Raw genomic sequence first — 24,035 nt, 5'->3', positions numbered from 1 at the left:
AAACTGATCTGTCCAGACTTACAATGGAAATCAATGGGGACGGATCCGTTTGAATTTGACACTATATGGCTCAACGGATACGTCCCCCATTGACTTTCAATGTAAAGTCAAAACGGATCCGTTTGCATTACGGATCCGTTTGCATTTTTTTTTTGTTCATGGTAATGCAAACGGATCCGTTCTGAACGGATCTAAGCGTTTGCATTATAGGTGTGGATCCGTCTGTGCAGATACCAGACGGATCCGCACCTAAACGCAAGTGTGAAAGTAGCCTTACATATTGCTACTGCTGTTCCCGCATAAAGAGAAATGAACTTACGTGACATGCCATATGCCATCTTTCAGGGCTTCTTCCAGTGGGCTGAATGGACGGACACATCATTATTGACATAAGTCCCTGGAGAGGCTGCTCCCCACTGCGCCTGCGCTACTTGTCCCTTACATGAAAGAGGTGTGAGGTGGCGGGAAGTGGAGTGGACAGGCAGGTTTGGAGAGGAAGAAAGTATACTGGGAGTGTCTTAGCTGGCTGAGATGCTAGCTCTATATTCTATGGCAAATGTATGGGAAATATAGTCCGCAATGTCAACAATATGGAACACGTCTGCCATTTAAAAAGTGCAAGAAAGTGCGAACATAGTAAAACAATAAATAAAAAAAACATGGTACTTGGGAGCAATCTGTACACCACGCAATAGGGGCAGACCCTTTTATAAAAAATTAAACTACAGTTAGAAAAAAAACTAAAAAAACTTGCATTGGGGCAGATTTGTCATAATAACACATCACAGTGCAGCTTTGATTTTTGCAGCGTATAAGAGGAAAGCTGAGCTCCATATTTCTTAGGTTTGATAAATGAGGCCCATTGTTTCCACTGCTGACTGCATGCCAAAAACTGGAAAACATTTCATTGCATACAACGGCTTATATTGCAATTAATATGTCATGACCATAATATATATTTACACTCATTGACAGAAAATGTGCCCAGATACAAATGTCAGACTGCTGCAAAACTGGGCATGCGGTTATGCCTCAGGCAGATATTATTATTATTATTTAAGCGCCATTCATTCCCTGGCGCTGTACATATGATAAGGGGTGCACATACACAATACAGACAATTGCACTAATCATAAACAAGATGAGTTACAGACTGGTACAGAAGGAGAGAGGACCCTGCCCGTGAGGGCTCACAATCTACATGTGAAAACGATTACAGGTTCGGTCTGATTAGACACTGGGTCTTGCCACAAAAGGGAGAAAAAGTGCCTCAATCGCTGCCCTATAAGGCCCCTTTCACACGGGCGAGTATTTCGCGCGGGTGCAATGCGTGAAGTGAGCGCATTGCACCCGCACTGAATCCTGACCCATTCATTTCTTTGGGGCTGTTCACATGAGCGGTGATTTTTACGCATCACTTGTGCGTTACGTGAAAATTGCAGCATGCTCCTCTTTGTACGTTTTTCACGCAACGCAGGCCCCATAGAAGTGAATGGGGTTGCGTAAAAATCACAAGCAAGTGCGGATGCGGTGCGATTTTCACACACAGTTGCTAGGAGACGATCGGGATGGAGACCCGATTATTATTATTTTCCCTTATAACATGGTTATAAGGGAAAATAATAGCATTCTGAATACAGCATGCATAGTAAAATAGCGCTGGAGGGGTTAAAAAAAATAAAAATAATTTAACTCACCTCCACTTGCTGGCGTAGCCGGCATCTCCTTCTGTCTTGATCTTAGCTGTGTGTAGCAACAAGGACCTTTGGTGACGTCACAGTCATCACATGATCTATCACATGATCTTACCATGGTGATGGATCATGTGATGACCGGAGTGACGTCACCACAGGTTCTGTTGCTACACAAAGCTAAGCTGAAGACAGAAGGAGATGCCGGCTACGCGAGCAAGTGGACTAAGGTGAGTTAAATTATTTTTTATTTATATTTAACCCCTCCAGCGCTATTTTACTATGCATTCTGTATTCAGAATGCTACTATTTTCCCTTATAACCATGTTATAAAGGAAAATAATACAATCTACAGAACACCGATCCCAAGCCTGAACTTCTGTGAAGTTACATTACAATGTTTTGCACTCGCGCCGAAAAATCGCGAGTGTTCCCGCACATTTTTCCGCAACGGCCGTGTGAAAGAGGCCTAAAAAAAAAGGTGAGAGATCGCTGGACATGCCTCTATGATGCACTCGAAGACATTATGATCAGTTCTGTCACCAAACTTTTTATCTGCCAGTTAAAACTAGATAGTTACACATATCCTTTTTTCTAATGTTTTTATTTTCTGATTGTAGATTTTTTTTATTTCTATTTCCTGAATATGATTATAGGGGCTGCCATCTTTCCTGAGCTGTTCTTAACAGCATTTAGAAAGCATTAAGAAAATTGCTTTACGGCAGCCCCATGGGCCATAGACACAATGGTCAGGGGGGACCCTATTGACTTCTTTGGGAGAGTTTTTTAGGCACGTCACGTGACCTGTGCAGAGGTCATTGTCAGGGACGTGCACACATAGGGCTCAAAGGGGGCTTGAGCCCCTGCCCCTTTAATGCCCTTTTTTTTTATGTTGTCCCAAGCCCAGGGCCATCCAGGGTTGTCCCAAGGCGCGCAGGAGGGGGCCGTCCGCCCAGGTGTCAGGCTGTCAGCTACAGGGGAGTGCTGCCATGCCTGCCTGCGTGCCAGTAAGGTATAGTATTCTGACAGAACACCGGCACTCCAGAGCGAACTGTGAGAGCTGTGGGAGAAAGGACCTTACATGACATCATCACCATGTGACCAGTAACATAGCGATATTACTGGTCACATGGCTATGAGGTAATCAAAGGTCTTTTCTTTCTTCCAGGACTCAGTGTTGCTGCAGCCTGCAGGAGAAGGGTAGGTCACGTGGGTTGGCAGCGCTCTGCTATCACAGGCACTGGCCGACTGTCTGAAGAGTAGGAAGATCAGGGATGGCTGCTCAGCAGGGTCTGTAGATGGGAGAGGGTCTGTCAGCACTGGAGAGGTGGATGTGACTACTGGGGAGGGTCTGAGGATTGTATACTGGGGAGGGTCTGAGGATTGTATACTGGGGAGGGTCTGAGGGTTGTATGCTGGGGGAGGCTGTGTGGGATTATATACTGGGGGGCTGCTGTGTGGGATTATATACTGGCGGGGCTGCTGTGTGGGATTATATACTGGCGGGGCTGCTGTGTGGGATTATATACTGAGGGGGCTGCTGTGTGGGATTATATACTAGGGGGCTGCTGTGTGGGATTATATACTGGGGGGGCTGCTGTGTGGGATTATATACTAGGGGGCTGCTGTGTGGGATTATATACTGGGGGGGCTGCTGTGTGGGATTATATACTAGGGGGCTGCTGTGTGGGATTATATACTAGGGGGCTGCTGTGTGGGATTATATACTGGGGGGGCTGCTGTGTGGGATTATATACTAGGGGGCTGCTGTGTGGAATTATATACTGGGGGGCTGCTGTGTTGGATTATATACTGGCGGGGCTGCTGTGTGGGATTATATACTGAGGGGGCTGCTGTGTGGGATTATATACTAGGGGGCTGCTGTGTGGGATTATATACTGGGGGGGCTGCTGTGTGGGATTATATACTAGGGGGCTGCTGTGTGGGATTATATACTAGGGGGCTGCTGTGTGGAATTATATACTGGGGGGGCTGCTGTATTGGATTATATACTGGGGGATGCTTTATGAGATTATATACTGGGGGTGCTGTATGAGATTATATACTGGGGGGGGGGTGCTGTATGAGATTATATACTGGGGGGCTGCTGTGTGAGATTATATACTGGAGGGCTGCTGTAAGAGATTATATACTGGGGGCTGCTATATGAGATTATATACTGGGGGGCTGCTGTATGAGATTATATACTGGGGGGCTGCTGTATGAGATTATATAGTAGGGGGCTGCTGTATGAGATTATATACTGGGGGCTGCTATATGAGATTATATACTGGGGGGCTGCTGTATGAGATTATATACTGGGGGTGCTGTATACTGTGGGGTGCTGTATACTGTGTGGTGCTATACTGCTCTACTGTATACTGTGGGGTGCTGTATACTGGGTGATATACTGTATACTGTGTGGTGCTATACTGCTCTACTGTATACTGTGGGGTGCTGTATACTGTGTGGTGCTATACCGCTCTGTATACTGTGAGGTGCTATATACTGGGTGATATACTGTATACTGTGTGGTGCTATACTGCTCTACTGTATACTGTGGGGTGCTGTATACTGTGTGGTGCTATACTGCTCTACTGTATACTGTGGGGTGCTGTATACTGGGTGCTCTACTGTATATTATAGGGTGCTATACTGTATGCTATAGTACTCTATACTGCATACTGTGGGGTGTTATACTATGTATTGCATACTGTGGGGTGCTGTATACTATACGGTGCTATACTGCATACTGTGGGGTGCTATATTCTCACCCAGGCTCCAATCAGTTTTAAAGAGAGCCCTGCCCTAGCCGACCCACTACAGGGGTGCCACGAGTCTGCACACGCCCCCCCCCCCCCCACCTCCATCCCACCGGTGGCAGCGCAATTTATTCACCTGATACAATTTATTCACCAGTCCGCCTGCTCAACAGTGCAGGGTCAGGGTGATGGGGTCCTTTAAGGCTAGCGCAGGGGCTGCCTGGGTAGTGAACATGCGTGAGCATGTCTGCTACGTCACATGACCCCCCCCAGCGGGATTAATGCAGGGGAGCAAGCGCCAGCCTGTGTGACTCCGTCTGCTGCCTAAGTTTCTTTAGTGCCTGTCTGCCCTCAGTGCCCGCACTGGTAATATATTGTATATAATTTAAAGTCCAGGAACAAAACAAGTATGCAAAGGAACAATAGTTGTAGTGCTTTGTCTCTTTGCATATTAGAGTCTGTAGAGTCTTGTAATGACATCACTCATTTTACCATAATATGTACGGTGAAACAAAAAAAGTTATATTATATGATTCTGTCGTGTTTACAATTACAGTATCAATTTTTTTTTTTTTTTTTAAACTTAAGCCCCTGCCCTTCACAAAGTGTCTGCACGTCCCTGGTCATTGTACAAGGGAAGAATAGATAAGATCTGACAATCACCTATTGTGAATGGTGGATCCTTTCTTATCTGTCCACAGACGTAATTTCTCGATATGATCCATACAGAACAAGAAGTGGTGCCTATTATTAGGCTTAGTGACCCGTGGGAAGACGGCAGGATTTTATGGTTTTTGTTTAGATATAGTAGTGACATGGGAAATTAAAAATAACATCATACAAAATTCTTTAAAAATATGTTAAATATAAAAATGTGATTGAAAAAAATAGGTCATTTTCTGATGACATCCGCTCCGTGAATGACAGCCAAGACCCGATGCGGACAGCAGAAGCACGGAGAATTAACATGAGTGATAATGCTCCGTGCCTCTCTGTGATCTCTTTACTACGAAATCACAGCGAGATAAAGTTGTCACTGATTTCGTAGTAAAGAGATCACAGAGAGGCACTGAGCATTATCAATCATGTTACTGCTCCGTGCTTCTGCAGTCTGCAGCGGGTCTTGGCTGTCATTCACGCAGCGGGTGTCACGCACGGCATCCGCTCGTGTGAAACAGCCCTAAGAGTGGGCTTCCTTTTGGCCTAAGAGAAGCATGATGGTTGTTTTGTTGAACTGTCCGCTATTTAGACCGTTCTTACCTAGCTGGTAGGAGATGTTGGGTGCAGCAGTTATTGGAAGGCATGCACACAGCAGACAGGCTCAGTCCACGCAGACCACCAGTAGACCGGATCATTTGATCCACAGACAAGCACGAGCTGTGTCTACAGTTTCGTGGTCCACCATCCAGACACATGTGGTGCCTTCATTACACACTCCTGTCTCTGCTCTGAACATTTCCAGATGCTTAACAGAAGGAAATTTGGTGTCAAGACGCTCACTATCTGTCCTGCCATTGACAGCCAGCCACCATCCCATTCATTTGTAGCAGTGAATGAGAACCCGGGAACCCTATCATCTTTGCCGATAATTCCAGGTTCTGTTTGGGATCACAGGATGGCCTGGTTCAAGTATGGAGGCCACATGGTGAGCTCTTTAATCCTGCCTTTGCTGTGGAGCCCCAACTGCTGGTGTGATGATCTAGGGAGCCATTGACTATGACAGTCGGCCCCCCCTAGTAGTGATATGGGGGACACCGACAGCTCAGCGTTATGTGCAGGACATCCTGCAGCCACAAGTGCTGCCTCTCACGGCAGGGCTTCCACATGGCATTGTTCAGCAGGATAATGGTCGCCCACATACAGCAAGGGTTTCCCAGGAATGTCTCTACCAGATTGCAGCAGTTCGGCTACTTTCACATCTGCGTTTTTGCTGGATCCGTCATGGGTCGGCAAAAACGCTTCAGTTCGGATAATACAACGGCAAAATCTGTTATGAACGGATCCGGTTGCGTTATCTAAAATTACCAAGACGGATCCTGCACTAAAGCCATTGGAAGTCAATGGGTGACGGATCCGTTTTCTTTTGTGTCCGAGAAAACGGATCCGTCTCAATTGACTTTTTTTTTTTTTTTTTTACGCCGGATCCATCTTGCTCCGTATCCCAGAACGCACTCAAAAACGTTGCTTGAAGTGCTTTTGTGTGCGTCACGGGAAGGCAACCAAACGGAACGTTATGCATTATGGTGCACTCTATTGTCCCCACTGACAATGAATGGGGACAAAACTGAAGCTTTCTCCTCCGGTGTTAAGATACGCAGACACTGATGTGAAGTGGCCCTCCTTGGCTGCCCGGTCACCAGATTTATCGCCAATCGGGCATTAATGGGACCAGCGGGGACACCGGGTTCAGCGACCTATCAGTGTGCAGGGTCTACAGGCCCAGCTGTAACATCTGTGGGCAAATGTGCCATGAGATACCTGTATGCCTCCTTACCCAGCCCTATCTCATCTTGTATCCAGGCTTTCCCCAATAAACTTCTCCTGTCGCTCTATTATTGCAATCACATCTATGATCATTACATTCACACATAGAAGGCTGAGGGACATTTCTGCTTCTCACTACCTCTATGCTCAATATATTCCGACTCTTCCTGCATATGTAAATGTTTTATTTTAAATAAAGCTGTTCAAAGAAGAAGAAGAAAAAAAAAAAACAAGCAGCTTCGAGGCAGCAGGAGACACAGGCTGCTCTTTATAGGCTACTTCACAGACACGCCCACTTCCTAGGTCTGCGACGTTCAGTTTCTGTGCGGCACGCCCACTTCGCGGGACGTCACCGAAGGGAGGGGCTGCGGTGGTCGAGTGCGGCTGCGCTCCTGTCGCTCTCAGCCTGCAGTCGCTGGTAATAATAGCAGCTCCATGATGTTGGTGCGCGGAGCCAGCGCCGCCGCTAGTCGTGCTTACCGCAGAGCAATGAGGAAGCTGCGCCAACAGCAGCCCCAGTGACAGGACAGCGGGCCAGGAGGAAGCGCTGTGCTTACCGTATTCTACCTTATACCACCGCCTCCCGGAGGACGTGCATCGCTCCGGCTACTCCTGCGCCTCACCCGAGGGTCTCGGCAGTCGCCTGAGCCGTCCGGCTTCCCGTCTCTTCTGGCCAGTGGATGTAAGTGAGCCGCAGCTTTGCTTCAGCACCCAGTGAGCCCGGGCAGGCAGCGGCCGCAGTGCCCCCTCCTCCCTGCGCTGCTGCTGTGGGGGGCATCTCATTCATATCCTGCCGCCTGCAGCCATTCACAGCCGTAGTAATGCCTGGAAGCTGGAGTGGTATTGTATAGAAATGATGCGCACTATGACAGTGCTGTGCCATCCCTCAGCAGTCACCCATGTGTGGCGGGGGGCACTGCCACCTGGATCCCTGCCCACTTACCTGCAGTAGAAATACCTGGTGTATGCGCTGTCGCTGCTCATTCTGCATGGCCAGGGGCATGGCATAGGTGTGGCGCTCTCACCGTGTGTACCCTCACCCTGCCTCCATGCTCCACTCTGTGACATGCCCTTTGTTACCATGCATGGCTCCTGGGTAATCCCATCTGGCACATGCTGGAGGAGCGAGCCGCTCTTTGTTTGCTGGTGGTGGGTCTGAGGATGATGAGGAGCGTGGTCTCCCCTCTGTCCATCATGGGTCAGGGTCTTCTCTGCCATCTCCCTGCGGTGTCTCGTAGACCTGTGGACGGTCGCCTCACGTCACGCTCATTTGCTGAACTCGCAGTTGACTTTCCGGGCTGGGGGCTCCCATTGTGTTTGCTGCTGAATATAGACCCCAATATTACAGGAAAACGTAGCTTCCTGCTATTCTGATAACGCCGAGACTTGCGGTTGTGACATTGGCTGGTGGCCGAGTTAGTTTTCCTGCTTTCTATATATTCTGTCCGTTGTACTTGTCCGTTGGGAGTTATGGTTAAGTAGCTGTTCCTACCCCATGTAGTCGGTGTTAACGTTCTACAGCTGAGGGGTTGGAGCAGTGTTTCAGCTCGTCTGTACATGGCGTAGTGTATGGAGCCACTGTGGATACCTGACAGCCGTCTTTACCAACATCAGCTATAAGGGTATGACCACACGGCGCAGTCATGCTGTACGTGCCGCTGCGGGCTCCAGTTAGGACCACACTGTTTAGTTGCTCTGCGTTATTAGTGGCAGCCTGGCATCTGCAATATTGCAATGCAATGGTGTGGTCCTAATTAGTTAATTGCAGCCGCCTTCTGTTGCTATGACTGTCCTGAAGCACAGCGTGACTACGACTGCGCCGTGTGGTCATACCCTAAGTCATGGATTGGTTGATATTGCACCACCATACTCCACAGCCCTGTACGGGAACTCCCATCATTCACTGTGGGGCTCACAGTCTAAACTCCAAATTAACCTGTCAGTATGTTTTTGGAATGTGGAAGGAAAGTGGAGCACCCAGAGGAAACCCACATATACAAAGTCCACGCAGATATTTTTGGTTGGGTTCGAGCCCCGCACTTCAGCAGTGCTAACCACTGATCCACCTCGCACTAGTTTGCATTAAAGGAGTTTTTCCAGAAATAACTAACTTTTAGGTGATGCCCACAGCCTGCCTCCGCTATTGAAAGATTCATACCTGCCGCTCCAGGTCTGCGTGCTGACTACCACGTGTCCATCTTCCAGTCCCCGTCTTGTTTACTTCTGGCCGGGCATGATCACCTGCTGTGTCTCATCACCTGACTTGTTGCTTGTGGAGATGTCACCGCTGAAGCCAGATGACCATGCCCAGCCATAAGTAGTCAAGCCGCGGACCGGAAGATGGACGCACAGGACCAGAGCAGGGAAGTATGAAACTTTCAATAGCGGAGACAGCCTGCAGGCATCGCTTAAAAATTAGTTATTTATTCCTGGAAAACCCCTTTAAAAGGAACCTGTCACCGGGATTTGATGTATAGAGCTGAGGACATGCGCTGCTAGATGGCAGCTAGCACATCCGCAATACCCAGTCCCCATAGCCCTGTGTGCTTTTATTGTGTAAAAAATAAAAATAAAAAAAAAATAAAAGATTTGATACATATGCAAATTAACCTGAGATGAGTTTTGTCCCTGACTCATCTCACGTACAGGACTCATCTCAGGTTAATTTGCATATGTATCAAATCCTTTTATTGTGTAGTAAAAAAAAAAAGCACACAGAGCTATGAGGACTGGGTATTGCGGATGTGCTAGCGGTCATCTAACTACCCATGTCCTCAGCTCTATACACAAAATCCCGGTGACAGGTTCCCTTTAAGAGCTTTCTTTGAAATCAATGGAAAAGAACCTAAAATTTAGCATTGGCTGAGTAGCTTCTTGACACTTGTCATCAGTCATTGACAGCACTGACCAAGGAGACATGGTTCCATAGTTGTCCTTAGTTTGGTAATGTCTAGGTACTAACCATACGTTCCATAGCTGCTTCTTCTGTGCATGAAATGTATAAGAAAAAGCCTGTGTATAAAAGTATAGGTCCTCTGATGGTGCCATATTATGGATCCATACAATGGTCTGGAAGAAGGTGGTATTCCTAAATTCTTCCCAAGATGTGGTTAGGTAGCTTTGCCCTCAAAGAGACGGTAGCTGTCCATGGAAAGATGTCTTCCCGGTACAATGAGATGTCCCATTCTTTAAACTTTAGATGACACAGGGACCTAGTTTGCCCTTTTTCTGTAAGAGGGAAGGGTCAAGATCACTTTAGGGTCCATTCACACGTCCGTTTTTTCTTTCCTGATCTGTTCCGTTTTTTCAGGAACAGATCAGGACCAGATCTGGACCCATTCATTTTCAATGGGTCCTGGAAAAAATCGGACAGCACAATGTGTGCTGTCCGTTTCCGTTGTTCCGTTCCGCATGTCCGTTTAAATATAAAACATGTCCTATTCTTGTCCTGAAAAATCGGATCCTGGTACAATACAAAGTCAATGGATCCGCAAAAAACGGATGACATTCGGATGTCATTCCGTATGTCATCCGTTTTTTGCGGATTCCGTTCCTGGAAACACATAACAAATTATTTTTTTTTTTTTTTTTTTCAATTTTTTTTCAAAGAAATCCAAACAACTTTATTTGATTATTGAAATGTATACATGCTCCCGTTTTTTGCGGATCCGCAAAAAACGGATGACATACGGAAACATTTTCAGGAACAACGGATCCGCAAAAAACGGACCGTTTTTCAGGATGAAAAAAAACAGGACGTGTGAATGGACCCTTACTAGCACACAGGACAAAGCTGATGCAACATCACCTTCTGCTGTGGATTTGCATCTCGATACACCATGGTTCCACACATGGATTAGCTCTATTCGATATGGGGACCCTCTGCGGTTTCCACTTTAATAAATGATCTGTCACCTGTGGAGTTAAAGTTCCAAAACTCCATGTTGTATAAAGTGCAGAGCGGCTTCCAATTGGAATCAATGGGACATGGATTTCGTGGTGGAATATGTGCTGAAATCCACATGACCTGCTGTCGCTTGAACATACCCACAAAACACAATCACTAGAATGCTCCCAGTCTTCGGCCCAGTTGTGTGTGGCCACCTTGATGATTATGTTGACTTTCTAGTATTGCTGACTGGAGCAGTTACACATTTCTGGCACAGACTTCTGGATTGATATAACTGGTTCCTAAGGGCGGCAGTAATTGGTCCACCCCATCATACAGCGCTGGCTGATGCTCTAGAAGGTTGTTATTATCATGGCCTTCAGAAAGTGATGTGAATCCCAGAAAGCTGGATGTCATCTTCAGTCAGTGGTGGCTTCCATGGCTTCTAATTTTCACAGACGGGACCATACAACAAATGCTGACAAGGCTCTTTATAACTCCCCTATTTAACCATTGCCACGCTGCTTCTCTCTGCTTGACTTAGTCTATTTGACACGATGACTCCAAGCAGTAGGTCCTCTCGACCTCACCTCTCCCAGCTGCTCAGCAGAAGCCAATTATACCTGGTACCTGCCGGACATATCAGCTTGGCTGGTCAGATCTTTCTTTGTTTTAACTGCACCAGAAATCTGGGCATAAAAAGAAGTGGTAGATAAGTCAGAAGCTTGAATTTGGGTTTAAGACCTGTGCTCCTCAGACCTAGAACAGCTGGAACTTGAAGAGGTCATCTTTACAAACCGGATTACATTTTCATACAGTTCAACAGTAGGTTTTGCAACCTGATCTCAGAATTGCAGTGCTCCTTGGATCCTGGGCAGGAGGTCACATGAAGGCGGCAGCAGCAGCAAGAACTTATTTCCGCTTTCTGATTTGTGCGGGGGAGAGAGAGCTAAGATTATTATTTTTTTTTTGTGGTAGAATTGTCGGTGCAAAGATTTTTTTTTTTTTTTTGTTTTCTGTTGATCTCAAGGAACCTTCTTATGGGGCTTAGTGGACATTTGTAAAGAATGACCTGCCTGGAATCCCTGTTGGATCTTCTTCATAAAGGCTCATTCACACAAACTTATTTTGTATTCCGTATAGGGAACCATTCATTTCAGTGGGTCCGCAAAAGATGCGGACAGCATTCTGTGTGCTGTCCGCATCGGTTGCTTCGTTCCGTGGCCCCGCAAATATGAGTCCTGTCCTATTCTTGTCCGTTTTGCAGACAAGAATAGGCATTTCTATAATAGGCCTCCTGTTCCATTGCGTAAATTGCGGAAGGCACACAGGCGCCATCCGTGTTTTGTGTATCTGCAATTTGCAGACCGCAAAAAAAGGCACAGTCGTGTGAACGAGCCCTAAGGCACCACTCACACAAGCGTATTTTTGCTCTGCTTCTTACCTGCATTTTTTGCGGAACGGATGTGGACCCATTCATTCCAGTTAGGCTGCAAAAAATGCCGACAGCACATCGTGTGCTGTCCACATCCGTATGTCCTTTCTGCAGCCCTGCAAAAATGTCCTATTCTTGTCTGTTTTGTAAGGCACTGTTACAATGGGTTAAAAAAAAAAAAAAAAAAAGGGATGCGACACAGACGTCATCCATATTTTTTGCCGAGTCGCATTTTGCATACATACTTCTCTCATTACCACCAGTAGGTTGGAACATATTCATATCATTGCCATTTTTGTGCACATTCTCAGGGTTCATATAATGGAGGTTAATTTAACGGTTTATCCATTTCCGATGTTCATACTCCATATTTCACAGCTTTGTATAAGTCCAGTAGCTATTTTTTGTGTGGGTTTTTTTTTTCTGCCGCCGTGAGGTCACATACATCCGTCACATGATTGCAGCAACCAATCACAGGCCTTCCATCTGACTGCTTGAAAAGCTGAAAATGGTCCGACTGTGGGTCATTCAGCGGGCATCCTGTCACAACGCCGGGGGGTCCCGTGACCTGCGGTTTCAGTCCTGCGGTTTGCGGCTTTTGCCTGGTGCGGCGGTGCCATCGGGTCCCCATGCGGCTGTAGGGGGGACCCGATGGCATGGAAGGCAGCGCGATGTCTAAGGAAGGCATTTCGCTGCCTTCCGGTGATGAGCCTGTGAGATCCAGCCCCTTGGATCTCACAGGCCTGAAGCTGTATGAGTAATACACACAGTATTAGGTCCCTTTCACACGAGCGAGTTTTCCCACGCGGGTGCAATGCGTGACGTGAATGCATAGCACCCGCACTGAATCCTGACCCATTCATTTCAATGGGTCTGTGTACTTGTTTTTCACGCATCAGTTCTGCGTTGCGTGAAAATCTCAGCATGTTCTAAATTCTGCGTTTTTTACGCAGCCCTGGCCCCATAGAAGGGAATAGGGCTGCGTGAAAAACGCATTGCATCCGCAAGCAAGTGTGGGTGCGATGCGTTTTTCACTGATGGTTGCTAAGAGATGTTGTTTGTAAACATTCAGTTTTTTATCGCGCGCGTGAAAAACGCATCAAAACGCATTTCACCCGCGCAGGAAAAACTGAACAACTAAACGCAATCGCAGACAAAACGGACTGAACTTGCTTGCAAAATAGTGCAAGTTTCACTGAACGCATCCGGCCCCAATCCGCAACGCCCGTGTGAAACCAGCCTTACTCATACAGCCAATGCTTTCCAATACAGAAGTATTGGAATGCATTGTAAAGGGGATTAGACACCCAAAAGTTCAAGTCCCAAAGTGGGATACATAACATAACCTAACTATCACATAACCTAACCCCTCAGGTGAATACTGTAAAAAATAAATGGTGTAAAAAAAAAGCTATTTTGTCACCTTACATCACAAAAAGTGTAATAGCAAGCGATCAAAAAGTCACACGCACCCCAAAATAGTGCCAATAAAACCGTCATCTCATCCCGCAAAAACCATAACCTACCCAAGGTAATCGCCCAAAAACGGAAAAAAATTATGGCTCTGACTATGGAAACACTAAAACATGATTTATTTATTTTTTGCTTCAAAAATGAAATCATTGTGTAAAACTTACATAAATAAAAAAAAGTATACATATTAGGTATCGCAGCGTCCGTGACAACCTGGTCTATAAAAATATCACATGATCTAACCTGTCAGATGAATGTTGTAAATAACAAAAAATAAAAACAGTGCCAAAACAGCTATTTCTTGTTACCTTGCCTCACAAAAAGTTTAATATAGACTAGAGCAACCAAAAATCATATGTACCCTAAACTACTGCCACCCTATCCTGTAGTTTCTAAAATGGGGTTACTTTTTTGGAGTTTCTACTCTAGGGGTGCATCAGGGGGGCTTCACATGGGACATGGTGTCAAAAAAAACAGTCCAGCAAAATATGCCTTCCAAAAACCATATGGCATTTCTTTCCTTCTGTGCCCTGCCGTGCGCCCGTACAGCAGTTTACAGAAACACCCCATATGTGGTTGTAAACTACAGAATCAGGGCCATAAATAATGAGTTTGGTTTGGCTGTTAACTTTTGTAACTGGAAAAAAATAATTAAAATGGAAAATCTACAAAAAAGTGAAATTTTGAAATTGTATCTCTATTTTCCATTAATTCTTGTGGAACACCTAAAGGGTTAACAAAATTTGTAAAATCAGTTTTGAATACCTTGAGGGGTGTAGTTTCTAGAATGGGGTCATTTTTGGGTGGTTTCTATTATGTAAGGGCTCTTTCACACTTGCGTTCTTTTCTTCCGGCATAGAGTTCCGTCATCGGGGCTCTATGCCGGAAGAATCCTGATCAGTTTTATTCTAATGCATTCTGAATGGAGAGAAATCCGTTCAGGATGCATCAGGATGTCTTCAGTTCCGGACCGGAACGTTTTTTGGCCGGAGAAAATACTGCAGCATGCTGCGCTTTTTGCTCCGGCCAAAAATCCTGAAGACTTGCCGCAAGGCCGGATCCGGAATTAATGCCCATTGAAAGGCATTAATCCGGATCCGGCCTTAAGCTAAACGTCGTTTCGGCGCATTGCCGGATCCGACGTTTAGCTTTTTCTGAATGGTTACCATGGCTGCCAGGACGCTAAAGTCCTGGCAGCCATGGTAAAGTGTAGTGGGGAGCGGGGGAGCAGTATACTTACCGTCCGTGCGGCTCCCCGGGCGCTCCAGAGTGATGTCAGGGCACCCCACGCGCATGGATCACGTGATCGCATGGAAACGTCATCCATGCGCATGGGGCGCTCTGACGTCATTCTGGAGCGCCCCGGGAGCCGCACGGACTGTAAGTATACTGCTCCCCCGATCCCTAATACTATGGCAACCAGGACTTTAATAGCGTCCTGCTGCCATAGTAACACTGAACGCATTTTGAAGACGGATCAGTCTTCAAATGCTTTCAGTTCACTTGCGTTTTTCCGGATCCGGCGTGTAATTCCGGCAAGTGGAGTACACGCCGGATCCGGACAACGCAAGTGTGAAAGAGGCCTAAGTGAACTTCGGTCTTCACCAGTTTCCTGCAGATTCAACATTTTGCTCTCAAAACACAGTAAGGGCTGGCAGTTTTTTGCAGTAGCATGTAGCGTACCCCCAAATCGTAGAGACCGTTAGCCACGAGGAAAACATCCAAATGGTTAACATGGTGGCGCATGCCTATACAGTATTGTACCCCCCGCTGACGGTGTATAGAGGTCTTGCCAGTTATGCTCCTCTTGGATTGTCTTCTTGCTGTGGTTTGTGAATCTGATTTCTGCATTGTTTATGCCATTGCCATGCTTTATAGTGCGTCTAATCCGCAGAGCTATACATGGTGCATCTTGGATAGATGTGGATGTTAAAGCAGTATTCCTGTTTAGCGATATTTAGCATCAATTGACTGGAAACAATGCCCCGTTTTCCTGCACTACATTGCGGTCTCGTGACACTTTCCGCTGTGTTGGTTTTCTATCTCGATGACATCACGTCTACATCAGAGGTGTGACGAGGCATCAGTGACCTTGTCTCTCAGGGCGGGGTTCTGCTCCTTCTCCTGGACACTGTCCTGCTGTGATGTCAGCACTGAGGGGCGGGGTTTGTGTGGCGGGGCTTTAGGCAGGCTTGGATGTGTGATGTCCGAGCTGGGAGGGGAAGGAGAGGCAGAGACCTGATGCTACAGACAGTCCCCGCGAGTCTTGTGCCGGGATGTGAACCCAGGGCGCTGGTCACAGATCACAATCGCTCCGGAGGAGTCAAAATGCACCCAGAACTTCATCATCTGACATATATAATACAGTGACGTCTTGCGGCTATTTCATATTTTTTTTGTGTAACCAGAAAACCCATTTAATAGAGCTAAAAAACAGAACTTGGCTCAAAACTGGAATAAACACAGTAAAGTGAAACATCATCGATCAGACCTTCTCTGATATTCTGGGTTGTTGGAAAAACTGTAAAATAGGTGGGAAATCTTCACAGAGAATATTGATGCTGGATGTTTTTTGTGAATTATGTTTTACGATAATATAGTTTGGGGAAATTTATCAACACTGGTGTAAAGTAGAACTGGCTTAGTTTCCCATAGCAACCAATCAGATTCCACCTTTCATTTTCCAAAGGAGCTGTCCAAAATTAAAGGTAGAGTCTGATTGGTTGCTATGGGAAACTAAGCCAGTTCTACTTTACACCAGTTTTGATAAATCTCCCCTTATGTGTCCAGGAAAAGGGAGGCTATTGAAGTGGAGTCCTCAGCGTCAGCAGGCGGAGAGTGATATTTCTTGGCAGATTGGGGTCCCTTCACGTTTAACCTGTTACTGGCTTCTTTTTTTTAAAGAAACTTTTGTAGGATATGTTCTAGAAATAAATGAATGGTGGTTGGATGTTCCAGGCAACATTTGTCTTATGTGAGGTCCTACACATGAGGTAGAGGCACAGACGCCACGCATTTAGGTGCAGTACCTCAACAATGTAAAGCAAATTTCCAATTCTCAACTTGCATGCATGATGTCCACCAATGCCGCACCTATAGGGCCCAGTGTAGTGTAAACGGTCTTAAAGGGTTTAAGATTTAAGTCAACGATGATAGGTTGCCTCTCCTGACATGTCTGTCTTAGTAACTACTTGCATCCCCCACGTAATAACAATTCTAGGGCACCTATTCTATTCTGACTCTGTGTTGTGCCTTTCCTCTGTTATTCCTACTATGAGTTTTTGAATGGATTGCTAGCAGTCTGCAGTTAGGTTTAAAGGGATTCTGTCACTGGGATTTAGGGTATAGAGCGGAGGACATGGGCGGCTATCGCCACTAGCACATCCACAGTATCCAGTCCCCATAGCTCTGAGTGCTATTATTTAGGCAAAAAAAGAGATAGAAATATATATATGCGCGCGCCCAGCGCCGTAATCTCGCGCGTGTGCATGGCATATCAGTGTCGGCATAGTGGTTCTTTCCTGTGCTGGCATCAGCCTCAGGGAACAAACTGCACATGCGCTAACTGCGAGATTACGGCGCTCTAGCTTTGTGACGTCGGGGAGCAAGGAGGAGATTTGCAGGATGCGGGCGGTGCTGGGCTCCAGAAACGTTAGTAACAGCCCCTTGGGCTCCTTACTTGCCTCATTTACATATATGTAAATAGTTAGTTTTTTTTGCCTAAATAAAAGCACTCAGAGCTATGGGGACTGGATAATGCGGATGTGCTAGCAGCGCATGTCCGCAGCTCTATAGGCAAAATCCAGGTGACAGAATCCCTTTAAATGGATGTTACCAATTTGCAGTGTGTCCCTACACAGTTTGCCACTATCCAATCAGTGCTGCGAGTGTCAGACTGTGCCAGGACCCCCCCCCCCCCCCCCAAAAAAACTGGTATTAACCAATTAGACTTTACTGCAGATTGCTAGCAATCCATTCATAAATGTCTAGGAGGAATAATAGGGGACTGGGACAACATGGAGTCCTAAAAATAGATGCTTCGCTCCAGAATTCCTCCCCCAACTGTTAACGCCTAGCTTGATGTACATTGCATACTGTTAAGATTCTTCATAAACATCTAGTGGGAATAATGGGGGAATGGCACAACATGGAGCCATAACAATAGATGCTGCAGAACAGATATGGCATAAGGACATGTCAGGAGAGGTTATAGGTCTTCTTTAAAACTTTTGCAGTGCCACACATAGATTAATTTCGTGTGGCTCATATGGCCACGACGGCCAGTGAGGTATAGTATTTATTTATTTTGTGCCTTGAGAAGAATTTTGGGTGGACTTTTGCTTCTTCACCTGTTTCATGGTACAAGGGCTGTGAGAAGAACAGGAAAAAAAATAAAAACTTATCCATTATTTGGAACATCAGTTTGCCCTAAAAATAACGGATCTGTCTTTTTTGGAGCGTCCGTTTTTGTCACTTCTGTCAGATCAGTTATTGTTGACGGGAGAAAGTCTTGCACACAGATCTCTGACGAAAGTGACACAAACTAATGCTCAAAATAATGGATCCGTTTCCGTCATGGATCTGCAAAAACGCTTTTGTTACAATAATACAACCGCATGCATCCGTCATGAATGGATCCGGTTGTATTATGTCTTATATGGGCACTTCTGTCTTGAACACCATTGAAAGTCGATGGGGGACGGATAATAATATAATAATAATAAAAAAATATATATAAAATTGATAGCACTGCCTTATTCCGCAGCGCTTTACAAATTCATAGGGTTCATGTAACTAACAAAAGTGTCTATGCAAATGAAACAATAGGGGTCAGTGCCCTGCTCGCAAGAGCTTACAATCTGAGCAATTGTGGGTGACACATAAGGTAGATGATTGTGATAAGTAGGATTTGAGCCATTATTGAACTGACAGGAGTGGTGCCGGCCGATCTGCTTCGGGTTTGGGACTACTAGAGGATCGAGTTCAGGCCAGAGGAGTTGGTGGGGATGTGTTTTTAAGGCACGTTTGAAGCTGGAGAAGTTGTGACCTAGTATTCCGGGGCAGAGTATTCCAGAGAGTAGGCGCAGCTCAAGAAAAGTCTTGAAGACGGGAGTGAGAGGTACAAATTCTGAAGGTTATTAATCTAAGGTCGCTAACAGAACGGAGAGCACGAGTAGGGTGGTAGATGGAGATGAGGGAGGAGATGTATGGAGCTTTGTGGGTGAGGGTGAGAAGTTTGAACTGTATTCTGTGGTGGATGGGCAACCAGTGAAGTGACTGGCACAGACTAGTAGCATCAGTGTAGCGGTTGGCAGGATAGATGAGCCTGGCTGCAGCATTTAGGACAGACTGAAGGGGGGAGAGTTTAGTGAGAGGGAGACCGATTAGTAATGCGTTGCAGTAGTCAAGACGAGAATGAATCAAGGCAACAACAAGAGTTTTTGCCATTTCCACTGTAAAAAAAGGGATCCGTTTTCTGTTGTGTCAGAGAAAAATGGTTTGGCTCAGTTTCGTCTCCAGAGCGGAATGGAGACTGATCGGAGGAAAACCGAGGCATTCTGAGCGGATCCTTTTCCATTCAGAAAGCATTAGGGCAAAAGTGATCCATTTTGGAGCGCTTGTGAGAGCCCTGAACGGATCTCGCAAACAGAAAGCCAAAACGCCAGTGTGAAAGTAGCCTTATATGGAAAATCACCTATTAAAGAAAAAAAGAAAATCAAATTGCAACTAAAATTCTTGGGAAGTGATACTCTGCAGCAGGAGCCCAAATCTGGAAGCTACGTCAATAAATCTGCCGATATATGAATCCATTTATGCTTCTCAAGATGAAGACAAAGGTCACTTGTGTAAGGACAAGAAGGAGCTGGCTCTGAGATTGCAGAGCGGGGTCTTTAAGTAACAATGGCGTTTATTGGCTTGTGTGAGCCACTGATTCAGACCCCAGGGTCCGTTCCTTAAGACCTCGGACAAGGGACTTTTGTCTCTATGTCGCTAACAGCGATACATTAGTCTTGTAGGGTCAGGATACTGTCCATGCCGTTAACCTACGAGCTACAGTACAAGTTGCAGTATTTTGGGGGCATTAATATGCGGTATTGCCTTAGGATGCCTGAACATGTTTTGTTGCAGAAACTCCAATGACTGAAAATCTTAGCTTGCCCCCCAATTCAGATGAATGGAGCTGATGAGGCTGCTTGTCCTGCTAAATATCCAAACACAAAGGAAGTTAATGAGCCAGGACAGGAAGTAGAATTCATGGAGTGACTTCAAAAAATGATATCTAGAAAAACATTTTTTCTTTTTTTTTTAATATTACTTCACATATAGTCCAATATGTGACACGAAATGTTGATGGTAGTGACTAGGCTTGAGCGAATCGAGTTTTGGATCATAGATCTGTAGTTGTTTTGTTCAAACACTTCGTTTTAATGCTGTACGGAGACCTGTCCCTGTACAGCACTAAAATGTATTGGCTCCGTGGAGGCAAAAGTCACGCGAGATTTTGGTGAATGATTTGGATATTAATTTCTACATCTTTAAAAACATTTCAAATTCGGAATCCAAAGTCACGTTTGGGACCAGCTGGTACCTTGGCCCCAAACGTCAGTAGTTGCCCTTCTGGAAATATTTTCATAATGTATTGCTTGGGTTATGGCTATGTTTGTTTTTGGTCTGTGGCTTCCAAAACAGTATGGTCACGCAGATTTTGTAGCATTTGTGCAGGTACTATAAAACGTTGCACATTTGTTGCATGCAAATCCCCAGTCTTTTAAAAACAGAAGAAAATGGTGTAGATCACGGGACCCTAAGGGCCCATTCACATGGCGATTTTGGCGCTGAGTGGTGTCTGCCTCATATTGTTTTCAGAACTGCAGTTCACGCGGCTGGCGGTTTACAGCTGTGAACAGCGTACGCGGTCTGGACAGCTGCAGCTCGAAGCCACATTCTGTGGAGCAACGGCGCTAAGTCGCAGCGGGTCCACGGCATCCAAAGTGAACCACATCAGGTTTTGACAGGGTCACAATCTGTGGTGTGCAAGTACTCTAAGGACTCATGTGCCCGACCGCAATCAGCGGGCACTGGCCATGTGCACCCCGCATCATGGATGCAAACCCATTCACTTGAATGGGTCCGGAAGGTCCGGTGCAGATTGGAAGCACAAAACCCCATGGAAGCACTACTGAGTGCATGCACTAATTTTTGCGCTGCGTCTGGATCCGTCTGCGGAATCCGCACGAATGTTGCAAATTGCTGTCCCCAATCCACGGAACGGCCGAACAACGGCTGTGTGCATGAGCTCTAAATATGTGAAGATGAATGTGCCCAAAAAATAATCTTTGTCTTTTAATGAAATAAGTAAACAAAATATGTAAAAACTAAGATACTTGCCATTGTCAAGTCAGAAATATCAAATGCCTTCGCAGATCTCCCGTGTGTATTCTTTGTGCGTTCTCGGTTGGAGCTGAGAAATAATCTATAACTTGAGGCTTGTTATACGTTTGGTCTAATTGTTCCCCCGATCATTCCCTGTGGCTTGTAACTCCCCAAGCATGGCAGCTCTGCTATTTTTATTGTTGGAAATTTCCACTTGGCCGCCTGTAGAAGTTGAGCCCAAACAAGCGTTTGAATGTGGCAAATTGTGCTGGACGTGTGTGTTTTTTTTTTTTTTTTTTTTTTTTTTTTTTCTCCTATCCTAATGCATTCTGAATGGAGTGAAATCCGTTCAGGATGCATCAGGATGTCTTCAGTTCCGGAACGGAACGTTTTTTGGCCGGAGAAAATACCGCAGCATGCTGCGCTTTTTGCTCCGGCACAAAAAAACTTAAGACTTGCCGCAAGGCCGGATCCGGAATGAATGCCCATTGAAAGGCATTGATCCGGCCTTAAGCTAAACGTCGTTTCGGCGCATTGCCGGATACGACGTTTAGCTTTTTCTGAATGGTTATCATGGCTGCCAGGACGCTAAAGTCCTGGCAGTCATGGTAAAGTGTAGTGGGGAGCGGGGGGAGCAGTATACTTACCGTCTGTGCGGCTCCCGGGGCGCTCCAGAGTGACGTCAGGGCGCCCCAAGCGCATGGATGACGGGGGCCCTCTGACGTCATTCTGGAGCGCCCCGGGAGCCGCACGGATGGTAAGTATACCGCTCCCCCGCTCCTACTATGGCAACCAGGACTTTAATAGCGTCCTGGGTGCCATAGTAACACTGAAAGCATTTTGAAGACGGATCCGTCTTCAAATGCTTTCAGTACACTTGCGTTTTTCCAGATCCGGCGTGTAATTCCGGCAAGTGGAGTACACGCCGGATCCGGACAACGCAAGTGTGAAAGAGCCCTAACCAGAGTTACCCATGGCTCCAAGTAATTTGCTTTTAGATGCTACCTATTCTGCAGCTGATGATGGATACAGATTTTTGTATCATTGTGTCCAAATGGTGGCATACAAGAACTACTAAAAAAATAATAATAAAATGTGTTCCTTACTAGAGAAAAAGCAAATATCCGCTTGGAAATAGTTAGTGCACATCTTCACTTGATGGATTTGGCTAGTTGTGGTCACTTATATGGAGGTTACAGCAGCTATTAAGCTATGATTTAGTCACTGTCCTAATAAGCAATATATGAAAATCTAATTTAAAGGGGTTATTCCATGAATAATGTAAAAAATGAAAATCTGACATAACAGCTAGAACAGCCCCGGACCTCACATCGATCAGGCTGTCCGCTCAGGGGGCATGTGCTTTCTGTTGCAGCTCAAGGGGCGTGGGCTTTTTGCCTATGACAGCTCAGGAATTAAGGATCGAACCGAGCATGTGCGTCCACCTCAGCGAGATGGACAGAGAAATGAGAATAAAAAATTATTATTAGGTGTTCTATACATTTTATTATTTTCCCTTAGCATGGTTATAAGGGAAACTAATACAGAATGCTTACTAAAATGTCAATTGAGGGGTTAAAAATTAACTCACCTCATCCACTTGTTCGCGCAGCCGGCATCGTCGTCTTTCTTCATCTTTCAGGACCTGCAAAAGGACCTTTTTGACGTAGAAGGATCTTCAATCTTCATTCAGCAGGACCTGCACTGACCACATGGTAAACGCGATTACGTCATCAAAGGTCCCTTTGCAGGTCCTGAAAGAGATGATGCCGGTAGCGCGAACAACAGGAAGAGGTGAGTTAATTGATATGTGATAATCATTGCTCATCTGCACAGCCCCATTGAAGTGGATGGGTCCAGATTTAGTGCGGGTGCAATGCGTTCACCTCATGCATTGCATCTGTGCGGAATTCTCGCCCTTGTGAAAGGCGCCTATGTATCATTTATTAATGTCTTTGTCTGCAGTGGAATATTCTGATCTCCCATGACCACGATCCAAGCAGTGACATTTCTTTAAACTTCTGTTGAGTGGAATAAATGATTGTAGAAGAAAGAAAAACTCCTATGGGTGATGGGGCGGGGGTTGCAACCACTACAGGACTGGCCATGTGGACTCTTCTTGTCTGCAAAGGTTCGGCCTAGGTTTCAGTTCTCTGCTCTTTCCGGTTTCCAGTATTGTAACGCGTTCTTGGATGTAAAAATGAAACCTCATTATTAGGCCTCATGCACACGACCGTTGTTTCTTTCCTGATCTGTTCCGTTTTTTGCGGACCAGATCTGGACCCATTCATTTTTAATGGGTCCTGAAAAAAAATCTGACATTGTGCTGTCCGATTTTTATTTTTTTTTTATATTTTTTTTCAGGACCCATTGAAAATGAATAGGTCCAGATCTGTTCCGCAAAAAAAGGAACAGATCAGGAAAGAAACAACGGACGTGTGAATGGACCCTTAGGCCTCATGCACACGACCGTTGTTTTGGTCCGCATCCAAGCTGCCGTTTTTGCGGCTCGGATGCGGACCTATTCATTTCAATGGAGCTGCAAAAGATGCGGACAGCCTTGTTGAGGCTCCTTAGTAGTTACATTTTTTTTTTGACATTTTCTGTATATGGAATAATGTGTATAACAATGGTGTACATAGTCTTATTACTGTGACCCCCAATGAAGAGTGCCGTGTAGGAAGAACTTGATACCACCCAAACTTTTTTCCAGCAAAAGTTCACCCAAAGCCTCCACTTTTTGATAGGGAGCCCTTTCTTTTTGTATGCTAGCAGTAATGGGGAGGTGGACTTGTCTATTGGTTCGAATTGCGTGCTGTATGTATGGTAGATGAGCAAGTCAGATGAATGTCTAAGGCTACTTTCACACTAGCGTTCGATCGGATCCGTTCTGAACGGATCCGATCATATTAATGCAGACGGAGGCT

At 45.8% G+C, this 24,035-nt stretch overlaps 1 protein-coding gene across 1 annotated transcript in view; it reads left to right on the top strand.

Annotated features, from left to right (window-relative positions):
• Positions 1-7,217: 7,217 nt before the first annotated feature.
• Positions 7,218-24,035, top strand: part of SNRK (SNF related kinase) — a 74,869-nt gene continuing 58,051 nt past the window's right edge. Inside the window, exon 1 of the mRNA XM_044294086.1 lies at positions 7,218-7,619. The gene's annotated coding sequence lies outside the window, so the exon portion shown is untranslated. The remainder of the gene's footprint in view (positions 7,620-24,035) is intronic.

The sequence above is a fragment of the Bufo gargarizans genome, chromosome 5, assembly GCF_014858855.1.
Source record: "Bufo gargarizans isolate SCDJY-AF-19 chromosome 5, ASM1485885v1, whole genome shotgun sequence".
Classification (NCBI taxonomy): domain Eukaryota; kingdom Metazoa; phylum Chordata; class Amphibia; order Anura; family Bufonidae; genus Bufo; species Bufo gargarizans.
This window is presented reverse-complemented; position numbering and strand designations above follow the sequence as displayed.